The sequence below is a fragment of the Carassius auratus genome, chromosome 25, assembly GCF_003368295.1.
Source record: "Carassius auratus strain Wakin chromosome 25, ASM336829v1, whole genome shotgun sequence".
Taxonomy (NCBI): Eukaryota; Metazoa; Chordata; class Actinopteri; order Cypriniformes; family Cyprinidae; genus Carassius; species Carassius auratus.
In genome coordinates this window covers 2,429,340-2,445,244 of record NC_039267.1, presented here as the reverse complement: position 1 = coordinate 2,445,244, position 15,905 = coordinate 2,429,340, and the positions used below count along the sequence as shown (strand labels likewise).

The window sequence follows — 15,905 nt, the reverse complement described above, 5'->3', positions numbered from 1 at the left end:
TAAGTTGCTTTGGATAAAAAAACATCTGTTAATTTAATAAATAGTATTACTAATAAAATGTGTGGCTTTTTAAATGGACCATGGGATGAAATGGATGGAGGGATGCATGGATAGATAGATATTCCAGTCAGCAACCCTGCTGATGAATTTGGTGATTAAAAATCAGTTTTATTGATTGATAATATAATGAAAACACAACACACATCAATTGTTGGCAGGTACAAACTTAAAGTATTTGTAGTTTTTGTACAGTGTAATAACACTAAGCACATGGGAGAATTTCTGGGCATTCTGTTGTTATACGGCTCAGAAGATAAGAGTGTAAACGTCTCACTGAACAAATATACAGCATATTTCTCATAGCAGCATGTTGTCACACTGAATGTGGTGAATATAAACTATTAAACAATAATGAAGCACAAAACTAAAATAAACAAAGCAATGTTTTGACCAACATTCTATAAACCATATATAATCACATGTACAGTAAAACATGTGAGAACACAGAAGCTACCCTAAAAACATTGTTTAACCGTGATATAATGCAAATAGTGATAGAAGCTCTTTACACCAGAGAAATATCCTGACTGCAAGTAAAAATAGATTATATTTAAACTCTGTAAAAAATAGCAGCATTTTCTTTGCAAAGAGTAAATGGTAGTTAGTTGCTGTATATAGCTTATTGCAAATTGTGGCAGATATTTGCACCTCATTATTGTAGTAAAACTGTATGCTATAATAACATACTGAGCGTAAATTACCAATTTTGTTACAATTATTAATGAATGCTTTTCGTACAGGCGAGCAGTTGATTGTGACTGTTTATATTTGTGTTATGAACTATTTTACTCTAAGAGGCTGAAATCAGAATAGAATGTATGACAGTGTATTTTATGCTAGTAAATGATATTACACTCATGAGTGTATGGATTTATATGAGATTGAACTGAACTACAGAATCAGACATAATGTGTTGGGTTCTGGCTCAGTCTGCTGCATTTCAGCTAATCTGTCCATTGATGCAGTCCTGGGTATTCCTTTATCTTCAGCTTCAGGTGGAGGTGGACCTGTGAGAAATAATGTGAAACAACAACAAAAGATCTGTCAGTGAGATCCTGAATAGTCCGTCTGTACCTTTAACATTAATTGTATGAAGGATCAATAGTCTAAAATGTTTTACACGTTCACATTAGTAGTTGTTTCATATCCTTTGTGTCAGACTGATCATTTATGGCCTGAATTATGAGTCCTGTCAGCGTTGATTGACAGTTTGTCATATGTCAAATGTGTATCTGGTCAGATTTATGAGCTGATTTATGGCTATATGGCCTGTCTGTCACAATGGATGTCATGTCACCGGGATCCTGTCACCCCTGACTGACATGACAGAGGTGTGTGCAAATCAAAAGATCAAACAGATGTCAGATTTGGATTTATTATGTATTTATTACTGGATTTATGATGGTTGTATCTCTAACCTGAGCAGCAGGGGTTTCTGTGGAGGTCCTTCCTGAACGGTTACTCACTTCCAGTCAGGAGGTGTTTGGGCTCTTCCTGGAAAAATAAAAATGGCTGAGCAAAAGTGAGTGTACACAGTAAAAAACGTTGGGTTGTTTTTTTAACCCAACCGTTGGGTTACACATATTGGGTCAATGTGTTGGGTTATCTTAAAATTTGTTGGGTAATTTTTTTTCGTCGTTGGGTTAGGTTGGGTTAGGTCACTTCGATGCTGCGATGACGTCACCGGTATGGGAAACACCTTCGGTGTGATGAATGTCTGAAGCCCTACACCATCTCGCCATTCCTATTACCCAAATAGTGCTTGGCACCACCCTTACCCATGCGCACACATCATATACCTGGGTGCCGCGCCATTTCGCTCAGATTTCATTCCTTCAGGGAAGCGAATCATTTGTGCCCTAGGAATCATCTCGCGTTCTCAGAGTTTTTTTCTACGAGCGGTGCCAACTCCTCTTCGCGGACGCGATGAATTTTTCGGAAGTGCAAAGAACCGTGTACCAGGTTCATCACAAAGGGAGACTCACATGACAGGTGCGTAGTATGTCTGGGTTTACATCACGCACAGGCGGCGCTTAGCGGCCTTTCTTCCTGTCCCCATTGTGATGGCCTGCGGTTCAGAGTACTGCGCTCGAGGGAGGTTGAGAAGGCCGAGGCCCAACCTTCATCTAAGCTGGACGACCGTTTTCTAACCAGTCGTACACCTGTACAGCCCCGAAGGCACTTGCCCTTTTTCCTGGACCTCCACCAGGAGGTTTCGAGGTCCTGGAAACAGCCGTACTTGGCACGTATTACCAACACTGCAGCTGCGGATTTTGCCACAATTTCGGATATGGCGAACCAGGGCTATGCGCCGATGCCTCCTTTGGAAGAGACTCTCGCCGAACACCTTGTGCCTAATTAGGCCGCGGCATGGAAGTCTCGCCCCCTTCTTCCCTCTAAGGCGTGTTGAGTCACGTCCAGCCTCGTGGGGAAATCCTACATGGCCGCTGGCCAGGCGGCTGCTTCGCTCCACTCTATGGTGGTCCTTCAGGCCTGCCAAGTGGAGCTCTTAAAGGAGCTTGATGAAGGGAAGGGTATCACACCCGAAGGCGACAGGTCAGGGGTCTGGCAAAAACGACCCGTTTATGACAGCTCACACAGCCGCTGCTTTTTCGCTGGTGACAGAGCCCGATGTTCATCCTGTTGGACTAATTCCTGCCGTGGACACGTTTTAGGATTATACACAAAAAAATGCAACGATGTCTGCGCATGTACTCCCCCTGTGCACGAACGCCACAAGCTATTCGTGCCAGGACATTTTAACGCATGTGATAGCGTTGCAAGATGCAGAAATCTTGAAACCGCTAATGTTGTGTCGGGCCGCGTGGGAACGCTTGCCCAATATTTCTCAATGGGTGTTACGCACAATTTGTCACGGATACACCATTCAGTTTCGAAAAGGCCCACCTCTTTTCCACGGAACTCTTCCCACGGTCGTGAAACCGATGGAAATAGCGGTGCTGCGACAGGAAGTGTCAACTCTGCTGAGCAAAGGGGCTATAGAAGAAGTACACCCCTCTCAGATGGAGTCAGGGTTTTACAGCCGTTATTTTGTGATACCCAAAAAAGACAGCGGGTTGCGGCCTATTCTGGATTTACGCCGTTTGAATCTTGCACTCAGGCCGAGCAAATTCAAGATGTTAACGGTAAAGTCTATTTTGTCTCAGATTCAACCAAACGACTGGTTTGTCACGATCGATCTGAAGGATGCATATTTTCATATTCAGATCATCAAGAGACACATGAAATTCCTCAGATTTGCTTTGGAGGGCAAAGCGTATCAGTACCGCGTTCTTCACTTTGGCTTAACTCTAGCTCCCCGTACTTATTCAAAATGCATGGACGCCGCTCTGGCCCCGTTGCGGCTCCAGGGCATTCGCGTTTTGAATTACTTGGACGATTGGCTGGTGTTAGCACAATCGCAGACTCAAGCACACTCTCACCGGGATCTTGTGCTGAATCATTTAAAAAGCCTGGGCTTGTGTACAAACTTCCAGAAAAGCATTTTTAATTCCCTCTCAATGGATAACCTTTCTGGGAATAGACTCGCACGATGACAGCGAAGCTTTCTCTCCCACGTTCTCAGTCAATTGCGTCATCCGCTTCAAAGCGGGTCGCACAGTGACAGTGGGCTTGTGCCTCAGACTTTTAGGTCTAATGGCAGCGGCATTCCCTGTAATCCATCTGGGATTACTTCACATGCGCCCTTTTCAGTGGTGGACGAAAAGACAGAACATTTCACCCCGTTGTCCTCTGCATCGGACAATTTCGGTGACACAGAGGTTCAGACTGGGGATTTGTGCTTTCCAAGAGACCGTCACGACGGATGCGTCTTTGACCGGTTGGGGAGCTGTTTGTCAAGGGCGACCAGCCCACGGAGTGTGGACAGCGGCACAACGCAGTTGGCACATAAACGGGAGTACCGGGGGGTACTCCCGAGACTGCGCTCTACTACCCCCCCCCCCTTCCCTCCGGGGGAGACCGCTCACGGGGACCTGCGGGAACCTGGGGGTAGGACAGACGAGGCGAGAGAAAAGGAGATGGAAGGAGGAGCGACAGGGACGAGAGAGGGGAGAGAAAAAAAAAAAAAAAAAAAAATCCGGTTCCCAGACGCACTGCTGCTCGGCCCTCCACCGGCTGGGTGATCTCCTCCGCGGTGCCCGCGGTGGCACTGGACGGCCCTCGGCGGACGGCGCCGACTCCTCCGCTCCCTCACGGATGGCAGCCACCCCTCCTTGTCGTGGGCGGTCGGCAGCGAGCTCGCCCGTCCCCGGCAACTCGCTCCAGCCCACCGCCTCGAGCGTCCATGGCGGCACATACCTCGCCAGCTCGAGGGCACCGCGGATTCACCACAGCGGCGAGGGATCTTCAGCAGCGCGTCCCTCCTTCTCCCGGGCTTCGGCACCACTGTAACGATTCAAACTTCCTAATCATCGGGAAGAAGGAGGCGGGAACCAGCGCACAATCAAAACATAATTTTAATAATCAGAAATAAACACAAACGGCGCGTCAGCCCCTCACGGCGACTGACGCGCACAAATAAAAGCCAAAACATAAAATAATATCCCAGGCCTGGTCCTCTCTCGTCCTTCACGGTCGTCACTCCAGTTTTATATCCTTCCATCTCCTACGTGGGACTCGATACTAGCGGTGGGGCTCAGGTGTAGCTCATCTCCAATCACTACACCTGGCCTCACTCCTCGTTCCCACGCCTCTCGGCCCCGCCCCACTCGCCACACTCTTATGGCAGATTTTTGGAGAAGCGAGAGTGGACTTACAGTATTCGTGTCGAGCATGACTACGCATTACCCACTATGGTTCTGCCTATGCCCTCCATCGCCCCTGGGCTTGGCCGCGTTAGCTCACAGTTGGCCCAAGACCAGTTTGTATGCTTTTCCCCAATTCATCTGATCCCAGCGGTATTATCCAGAATACGGCTGGACAGAGTGGAACAGCTGCTGCTGGACTTGATCGGTCTGTTAGAGGACTCTCCATGGGAGATTCCCCTCAGACAGGATTTATTATCGCAAGCACAGGGACTGATTTGGCACCCAAGGCCAGATCTATGGAGACTGTGGGCATGGCCTTTGAGCGGAGTGAGTTAATATGTCCTGGTCTTTCTGTCGAAACCACCGAGGCTATACTGAATTCTAGAGCTGCTTCCACGAGACGCTTATATGCTTTCAAGTGGAAACTGTTTATGACATGGTTTGGAGTTTGTAATATGGATCCAGTTTACTGCCCAGTGGCTTCAGTGCTGGAGTTCCTTCATGACCGTTTTTCTGATGGAGTGACACCAGCCACTCTAAAAGTTTACATGGCAGCTATTTCAGCTTACCACGAATATATAGACGGTACCTCAGTGGGCCGTCATCCACTAGTTTCTCGTTTCATACAGGGTGCGTGAAGGCTAAGGCCTTTCCGCCCCGTGCGAGTTCCTTCATGGGATTTATCCATTGTGTTGCAGGGTTTATCAGGGCATCCGTTTGAGCCCTTGGAAACTATACCGGATAAAATCCTGACACTGAAGACACTTCTTATGTTTTTATCCTCCCTCAAGAGAGTTGGGGATTTACAGGCACTTTCTGTTTCACCCTCGTGCATGGAATTTGCACCGGGATCTGTGAAAGTGTTGTTGCGACCAAGGCCTAATTATGTCCCTAAGGTCACATCTAATCCCTTTCGCTTTCAGCAAATAGTCCTGGAGGCTTTATCCCCTGCTTTGGCAGGGTCAGGAGATCTAAGCCTTTGCCCTGTCAGAGCTTTGGAGGCTTATGTGGATCGTACAGCCCCATGGCGTGAGTCTAACCAGCTGTTTATCTGTTTTGGACATAAGAATAAAGGCCATGCTATTACAAAACAACGCATGTCCCATTGGCTGGTGGAAGCAATATCTTTAGCCTATGAGGCGCGCGGACTCGCTTCGTCCTTAGGAGTTAAAGCTCATTCCACTCGAACTGTGGCTTCTTCTCAAGCTTTTCTCAGTGGACCTTCTATGGATGATATCTGTGCTGCGGCAGGATGGTCCTCACCGAGCACTTTTATCAAGTCTTACAGTCTGGATGTGAGGATGGCTCCTAGCTCCCAGGTTCTCTCCGCTTGAGCAGATGCTTCCTTGGATCCCAGCTATCAGGTATGTCAGGCGTTATGGTATAGCGTTCCCATAGCCGGTGATGTCACCGCAGCATCAAAGTGACCTATGATAGGGAACATCTCGGTTACGTATGTAACCATGGTTCCCTGAATAGGGAAAGAGATGCTGCGGTCCTGGCCGTTCCATACCTTGATAGGTATATGATGCATGTGCATGGGTAAGGGTGGTGCCAAGTGCTATTTGGCCAATAGGATTGGCGAGATGGTATAGGGCTTCAGACATTCATCACACCGAAGGTGTTTCCCATACCGGTGACGTCACCGTTCCCATCTCGTTACATACGTAACCGAGATGTTCCTGCTTCACTCTGGTTCAAATTTTAACGGTCCAGTCAGACACTCAGCGCGGACATCAGCGGCAGCCTGCATAATTACGAGGTAAGTAACTTTTAATATAATCGTATGATGTATATAACTCTTATAACATTAAGTAATGTGTCTGATACATTAATTATAATTTTTTTATACGTTAAATTCCCTTTAGTCCGTTTGTTTACCCCAGAGAATCAGATCGATTGTAAATGAATGCTATTCCTGTTTGTTCGTGAGCATTAATACATTAAAAGATTAGCTGCAAAACTTTTCAGACAAGTATTACTTAAAGTTAATAAAAATGTCTGTTGAAATTTGAAAGTTTGACGAAATCATTAGAATTAAGCTATAAAAGCCGCACTGACCATTTAACGGATCGGACCAGTGAATGCGCTGCTCTAGCCAGCTGAGCTCACACACATCAGTCATGCCACAGACAACAGACTCCGTGAGAATCGTTTGAATTAACCTGCAATTTTCTGTTATAAAAGTTCAAAACCCAGACGAAAGAAAAGCGTACAGTCGTGAGGCAATCCGCTCTTTCAGCGGAAATGTATATCAGTGCCCCAAATTTACATAACGTTACTCCTACAACCAACCTTTAAGAGGGGAGCGTAAAACAGAAGCCATATTCGTCTTCCCAGCTAACATTATGTAAAAGTTATGTAAATGTTAGAAAAAAACGTTCCTGACATAATGTTTCTGGAACAGTCTTTTAATGTTTTCATAGTTAAAATACATTGTCGTAACGTTGAGGGAAAACGTTTTTATAACAACGTTCTTGTAACGTCTTTATGATGTTATTTTTAATTGACTGATGTTCTCATAATGTTGAGTGAAAACGTTCCCATAACAATGTTCTTGTTACGTCTTTATGGTGTTTTTTTGTACTTGACTGATGTTCTCATAACAACGTTCTTGTAACGTATTTATGGTGTTATTTCATAATGTTGAACAAATACATTCTTAAAACACCATTATTGGAATGGCTTCATTTTCGAAGTGATGGCAACATAAATTATTTTCCTATTTGTTCCCCATATTGTCCTAATGACAAATGTGGTTACAATTGGTTTATATTATAATATACCTTTGCAAAAAATCATCATGTCTTTGAAGAACAAAATGTATTTTTTTAGAACAGAATATGACAAAACATATAGCTTTTTTTTCACATATTTTATTACAAACTTTTCCTGAACAAGGTCTACATTTGTGAATGGATCTTCAGGTTTTGTACACCACAGGCTTTATTTTATTTTATTTTTTGCGCTGAAGTGGACAGGACAGAAAAGTCTTGGGTGGAGAGAGTGGAACAGGAATAGCATAGAGTCAGGATTGGAACACTGGTCGGCTACCTAACCAGGAACAATTAGGCAACTGCATCCAGAGTACCGCAAGAGAATCGATCTTGCGAAAAAAAACAGAGTTGCCAAGAATTGGGCTACTTTAACACTGCTCCGCGGGTTGTTTTTCATGTCCGCTGGTTTAAGCGAAACTAATAACGTGATATTTAACTCTAAAATGCTCTAAAAACTATGGAAGTTCTAAGCGGCCATGCATTATAATATTTTTTCTTCTTGTTTTCTCGTTATAACGACTTAATTTTCTCGTTATCTCGACATAACGAAGTTCGTTTTCTCGTTATAACGACTTCATTTTCTCATTTTCTCGACATAACGAAGTTCGTTTTCTCGTTATAACGACTTAATTTTCTCGAAGAAGTAACAAAACTGCGCCAGCAGGTGGCACTATAGACCTGAATATAACTTAAGGGGTGTTGTACACTATCCACTTTACTGTACGCGGACCTTCCTCGTGATCGCTATAATTTGTGCAGTCTTCATTACTGAAATTTAATTGATTCATAAATGTTAAATGCTTGAATCAATATGAATATTTTGTGTATTAAGTTCCTGCTAGATGCATGAGTTTCACCAATGCGTTCTGTGTCATAAAATAATTGCTTATCAAAACCAAGGTTGACATCACTGTATTCTGTTTATCTACAGTAGGACGGGATTTAACGATGTAGGCTGATGTGCTTCTTTTCCTTATTACTAATCTTTATTGTTAACTATATTGATGAGAAATGTGATGTATATGTAAAATCCATAGGCTAATTTAATTCAGTTTTGTTCTATAATGTTGTAATCGTTTTTTTCTACACACACACACACACACACACACACACACACATGAAAAGTGAATTTAATCCAAGCAGCTCTAATTTCACGGTGTTGCCATTTAAACATGTTAATTACAAAAACAAAACGTTCGTTGTACTGTCTCTGGAAAAATCAACAGTGATTGATCAGCCTTTATTTATATACAGTATTGTAGACGTTATTACCTAGGCGAAGCTAAATTTGCTGAAATATAGGCTACAGGAAGAGCGCCTGCATGTTTGTCAATCAGATGCCTGTCAAAGTTAAGTTTGTTACTATAGCAACAGTAGAACTGTCATGTCATTATAACGAGAAAACAAACTTTCGTTATGTCGAGATAACGAGAAAAATAAGTCGTTATAACGAGAAAATGACTTTCGTTATGTCGAGACAACGAGAAAATTAAGTCGTTATAACGAGAAAACAAAAAGGAAAAAAATTTATAATGCATAGCCACTTAGAACTTCCGTAAAAAATCCTCACCAAAAACGTGTATTTTACCTCACCGGAATGCGATTTTAATGGGGGATCCCTAGAAACATGAGTGGACTGGTGTTGTGAAAATCTGGCAACCCTGAAACAAGCCGTCTTTCAGGTTCTGACGTATGCTCAATGCAGCGCTGTTTACAAACGAATGGAATTCAAAATCTGCAGCTCACCTTTATATATGTCTACCTCTGAGGCCAGATCGCAGCCATTCTAGGTGAGTCGATTACACATTAGGTTGTGTTTTTTTTTCTTTAATGTGCAAATTTGTATGACCGGGTAGCTAAATAGTTTAGAAGCTTTCAGTTATTTATTCGGGAGACAGTTATTTATGCGGGAGACAATTAACTAATAGGCTAACGTTATATGAAGTGACTCGATGGCGCCGCACATGGCTGCTTCAGTGCTTGGCTCTCCAGTGCTTGTGCTGTTTTTGTTCATTTTTAAGCCATATGCTCCGAAGTGCCGATCTGAATCAACCGAGTCGCGAACAGGCTCCGAAGTGCCGATCTGAATCAACCGAGTCGCGAACAGGCTCCGAAGTGCCGATCTGAATCAACTTAGTCGCGAACATGCTCCGAAGTGCCGATCTGAATCAACTATGTAAAAAAACTGAATACCTTTCTTACCAAATTCATTCAACACATTATTAATCATAATTAGTTTTTAAACACTGACAGGAACTTTCAGAGCTGATTTCAAAGTCCCATAATGCTGCACATCTTATTGAGTTCCTCAATGAAATTGATCCAGCCCGTGAAGGTATAAAGGGATCAGCTATGTAACTGTGTGGGACAATGTCAGGTTCCACCACAAAGAGGTAGTTCAAGCATGGTTTCAGGCCCATCCCCGATTCATTACCCTCTACCTGCCTCCATATTCTCCCTTCCTCAACTCTATTGAGGAATTTTTTTCAGCATGGAGGTGGAAGGTCTATGATCGCCAACCCCTTGAGCCTGCTACCCTCCTTCAGGTCATGGATGATGCATGTGATGATATCAGTGTAGATCAATGTCAAGCATGGATTCGCCATGCCAAAAGGTGTTTTCCAAGGTGCTTGAACAATGATAACATTCATTGTGATGTGGATGAGAATCTATGGCCAAATGCTCAAGACAGGCTTGATCCAAATTACAGTAATGTGTGTACTAAATGTTATGTTTTCTTCTCATTTAGTTAAATTTCATTATAGAAAATATACCTGTTACAATTATATCTGAAAAATAAAAAATAATTTGCCCAAATTATTGTAGAGGATGTCTTCAATGATCCTTCACTTGATTACACATAGGATGGATATTTTGGAAATTATAGATTATGTAAAAGTTGGGTAATGTATTCTAAGGCCGATTTGAAACCAGTATCTTGCATTGTTTGCTGTTGGATGAACTGAATGTTAAAAGTACTAAACTGAAAGAAGATCATACTGTTGTGTTTCAGTGATTAAACCAAATGTTCTCATTACATATTACAATAATCTTGTGTTTGAAACAATGATTATATGGAATGAAAACATGCAACTGAATTAAAGCATGAGATCAGGTTTTGAAAGAATGACTAGCTGTGTTACAAGTGTGATCAGTTTGGATTTTTGTACTAAGAGTTTTGAAAATCTACACCATATTTGTGAAAATAGTACCAAAGCAAATAAAAAAACTGTAACTATTAATTAATAATATTGATAGTTGATCGTCTAGCTGACTACGTCTTGTATAATTTTTTTCTAAAAATCCTGTCAAACATGTACAAACTGACAGTCAACACCATAATCTACTACTAAATATTGTAGAAACATATATAAATAAACTTGAATTGAATTGAATTGAAAAGGAACAAAATTAATGAAATATGGAAAGTGGACACAAATTAATAAATTACCAATTAACAAGTTGTAGGAATGAGTAGCCTTTTTTTTCCCATGTCCAGCAGCCCTGCAGAGCGGCAAGCCCGATATGAAACGGTTTTCTGCGGGAAAATGACTTAGTTACTACATTTCTATTGCTTTCCATGTTGAAGAACTTTGTGTTGTTTCTATTTTAATGTACTTTTAAAGTTTAAACCACATTAAAAGCTTAACTTGTACATTATGAATGAATGATGATGCATTTATATATACCGTCGCCGTCACTCACAGCCGCTCGCACGTGTTTTGCGCATGAGCTGCACACAGCCCAAAATGAAATGGTTTAATCGACCATCGATAGCTTTAATAGATTGCATCTCTTATCGACAATTAATCGATTGTTGATTAATGGTTGACATCCCTACTTCACATCCATATCTACATTACGTTTGCACTACACGCGAGCTGCACACTGCAGTATAAGACTTTAGCACACATTTCGGGCAGTAGACAAAATTGTCACATACATTTAAACATTCCAGAAGTTTAAACAATTCTGTACCCCTGTTCTCTCTGACACACATACACAGAAACATGTAGTATTTACATAGCAACAAACACATAACATATTCACATAACCACCGGCAGTTTTGTCTTGCAGACAGGGGAATGCTTGTACCAAGGCAGATGCTAGACCCTTTTTTGTGTCCGAGCTTGGTCGGACACAAAAAATGAGAAAGAACCAAATTTCCTACCACAGCTATGCTGATGATACCCAGATTTACCTAGCCTTATCTCCAAATGACTACAGCCCCATTGACTCCCTCTGCAAATGCATTGATGAAATTAATAGTTGGATGTGCCAGAACTTTCTTCAGTTAAACAAGGAAAAAACTGAAGTCATTGCATTTGGAAACAAAGATGAAGTTTTCAAGGTGAATGCATACCTTGACTCTAGGGGTCAAACAACTAAAAATCAAGTCAGGAATCTTGGTGTGATTCTGCAGATAGACCTTAGTTTCAGTAGTCATGTCAAAGCAGTAACTAAATCAGCATACTATCATTTAAAAAACATTGCAAGAATTAGATGTTTTGTTTCCAGTCAAGACTTTTAGAAACTAGTTCATGCCTTTATCACCAGCAGGGTGGACTATTGTAATGGGCTCCTCACTGGCCTTCCCAAAAAGACCATTAGACAGCTGCAGCTCATCCAGAACACCGCTGCCAGGATTCTGACTAGAACCAGAAAATCTGAGCATATCACACCAGTCCTCAGGTCCTTACACTGGCTTCCAGTTACATTTAGGATTGATTTTAAAGTACTTTTACTCGTATATAAGTCACTAAATGACCTAGGACAGAAATATATTGCAGATATGCTCACTGAATATAAACCTAACAGAACACTCAGATCATTAGGATCGAGTCAGTTAGAAATACCAAGGGTTCACACAAAACAAGGGGAATCTGCTTTTAGTTACTATATCGCTCGCAGCTGGAATCAGCTTCCAGAAGAGATCAGATGTGCTAAAACACTAGTCACATTTAAATCTAGACTCATCTGTTTAGCTGTGCATTTATTGAATGAGCACTGTGCTATATGTCCGAACTGATTGCACTGTATTTTTACTGTTTTTTTTAATGTAAAATAATTTTGTAACTGTTTTTAAATTGATTTTAAGTAAATGTTTTAATCATTTTAAAAGTTTTAAAATTGCTTGTTTTATTTTTGTTATTTTTCTTCATGATTATTTTACTTTCTTTGATGTAAAGCACTTTGAATTACCATTGTGTACGAAATGTGCTATATAAATAAACTTGCCTGCCTTGCCTTCCCTTGGTCTATGAATAAGAAAAGACAAAAATAGTGAATAATCAAAACAAACAATTGTCCAATCAGAATATCTAAATTAGTTCTACTTACGTTTCACAACACAAAAATTCTGATTATGCACCGTCTCTGTTTTATGGTGACAATATTGTCCTTATCAAGACTCTCAACAATCAGCCTGCTTCATATGAGTTGGTGATGATTGTGCGGACATCCTAAATTCAAATGCCTAGAATAATTATGTAGAAAGTTGCATTAGTAATAAAAAATATGTTAATTTTTTATTTTGTGATGTGGGACTTACAAAAAATGGGATGACATGCAAAACAATAGGTGTATCCGGATCCAGCATTGTTGCATCATCTTCTCTTTGGCAAGGAGGTGCGGGAGTTGGTGGCTCATTTGGGCTTGTAATTGGGGAAGTGGAGGGCACAACATTTTCTTTCTAAGCAAGAAGATATTAGACACACACACACACACACACACTTCTAGAAAACTTAAAGGGATAATTCACCCAAAACCCAAAATGATGTCATTAATAACTCACCCTCATGTTGTTCCAAACCCGTAAGACCTCTGTTCATCTTCAGAACACAGTTTAAGATATTTTAGATTTCGTCCGAGAGCTCTCAGTCCCTCCATTGAAGCTGTGTGTACGGTCTACTGTCCATGTCCAGAAAGGTAAGAAAAACATCATCAAAGTAGTCCATGTGACATCAGAGGGTCCGTTAGAATATTTTGAAGCATCAAAAATACATTTTGGTCCAAAAATAGCAAAAACTATGACTTTATTCAGCATCGTCTTCTCTTCCGTGTCTTTTGTGAGAGAGTTCAAAACAAAGCAGTTTGTGATATCCGGTTCACGAACGAATCATTCAGTTCACCAAATCAAACTGAATCATTTTAAACGGTTCTCGTCCCCAATATGCATTAATCCACAAATTACTTAAGCTGTTAACTTTTTTAATGTGGCTGACACTCCCTCTGAGTTCACACAACCCAATATCCCGGAGTAATTCATCTGAGGCCTTCGGAAAGGGGAAGGGCTAAGGGGTAGAATTGGGATTGGGCCTAAATGCAGCTTCTAAGGGCTCTACATGATCTCAGCTCAAAAAAAAAAAAAAAAAAAAAAAAAAAAGTTGCATTAGTATATAAATTTTATATATATATATATATATATATATATATATATATATATATATATATATATATATATATATATATAAAATTTATATACTTTTTAACCGCAAATGCTATTAAAAAGATAATAAATGTAAAATATAAAAATAAATGTAAATGTTAATATATTTAGAAAATGACGGATCATTTCACTAGACAAGACACTAGACAAGACTCTTATTCTTTAGCTGGGATCATGTAGTGCCCTTTGAAGCTGCATTTTGAACCTGCAATCTGTTATGCAGAAGTCTGTATGTATGGAGAAAAACCTGGAATATTTCCCTTAAAGGTGCCATATGCAAAAATTGAGGTAAAAATATCCATAACATGACCTACACGCATCAAAAGAATGAGAAGAAATAAGGGCGATGATGTCATTAAAAAAATGTCAAGTAGCTGCGTTTGATAATTAGCTAGCTATAACTTAACGTTACCCATTTTATTATATCATAACTTACCTGCTCTGTCTAGTCTGTTGGTCTCCGTGTCCTCTTTGCTTCGTGGTTTTTCTGTGCGTGAAAAAATTGATGTGTGGGGTGAAAGCGTGTGGATTGCGTGTCTCACGGTGAATGCTTGAGAGTTGGCACATTAGTTCCCAAGCAGAATAAAGGACAGGTTGATTATTGCTGTTTAGTGTTTGTATTAATCTATGATGTGTCCCTGTTTGCGAACAGGGACATAAAAATTAATTAAAAGTGATACCTGGACCAAGGTGTCTGAGATTGTTTATTTTGTTAAAGTAAAGGATCCTAATATTTCGTCCACAACAATATTTAATGAGGTTAATTTATAACTCCTTGTGGTTATTCTGCACGGGATCAACAAGCTTGTTTGCTTTGCGGCCGCTTTAAATACAAAATAAGCATTCGATCTACGTTAGAGCGTCTGAGCGCTCACAAATCTTTCTGCAGCGTGTAGCAGTCGATTCTGTTCCCCTCGGAATGTCTGTTTCCCCTCGGGGTGCCAGGTCCGTGTAATAAACCAAATAGTTAATCAAACATTTTCCCAACGTAGCCTAAATTCCGTGGATTTGGCAACATTCCCACATGCAAATACACCAAACACACCTGGATGTAAGGAAAGCAAAAAGGGACAAATTTCTTGCTACACTGCAGCATAGTAAAATGATTCTCACACTCCCGTTTATGTTCTTTTTTTTATTATTAATCTTGCAGTTGTTCCGTTATTTTCGTCTTATGCTTTTACATTTCAAGTTGAAAAACCTCTCGTCCTAAATTTATTTTCAAGTTTAAGATTTAGGACGGTATTTTGAACTATTTGACTTGACGTACATCCAGTCACGCTTCTTGCACACGCTAGTTCTGATCGTACGTATGGTAACTTGGCAACTACGCAAGAATTGTAGTATGTCTGCGTAAATGGGAACAGACATTCCGAGGGGAACAGAATCGACAGCTACACAAATTTTTGACGCTCTCGACTCCGGCGGTGTGAACGCACAGTTAGGCTTCGGCTATGGCTGTAGTGTTGTTGTGAAAGTAGGGGCGGAGCATAGAGACTATGCCGTTTCTCGTTTGTTACTCTAGAGTAGACTAATTCACTTTATTGAGGCATGCTACCCCCATCTGGTATGGAATGTGGAGTAGAGTCCTGCACGGGTTCGGGTACCCGACGGGTGACCCGCAAATTTGGCTGAAACGGGTGAAAAATATCCAACTGTGTCGGATACGGGTGCGGGTCGGGTCGGACACAGGGAAACACGGGTTCAAAACAGTTGAACAGTTCCGAACGGCTGGAAGACAGCCCTCCACAAGGCCGTGGCGTTGGTATTAGCCGTCTGATCTGAGGTAGGAACAGCCCAAGCGTACTTCGTGAATAAATCAGTGACCACAAGAATGTTTGGTAACGGTCC

The 15,905-nt window shown here is 41.3% G+C and overlaps 1 long non-coding RNA gene across 3 annotated transcripts; it reads right to left on the bottom strand.

Moving 5' to 3' along the window:
- Positions 1-799: 799 nt before the first annotated feature.
- Positions 800-13,456, bottom strand: LOC113042983 (uncharacterized). 3 transcript variants are annotated; one of them, XR_003275647.1, is made up of 5 exons: positions 13,401-13,456; positions 13,158-13,298; positions 12,947-13,082; positions 1,479-1,554; positions 800-1,067 (listed from the first exon to the last, which is right to left on the bottom strand). It is a non-coding gene; the product is annotated as an uncharacterized LOC113042983 (long non-coding RNA). The 3 variants fall into 3 exon arrangements; XR_003275646.1 differs by lacking the exon at positions 13,401-13,456 and having other exon boundaries at positions 13,158-13,383; XR_003275648.1 differs by lacking the exon at positions 13,401-13,456 and having other exon boundaries at positions 12,947-13,068; positions 13,158-13,383.
- Positions 13,457-15,905: the final 2,449 nt, after the last annotated feature.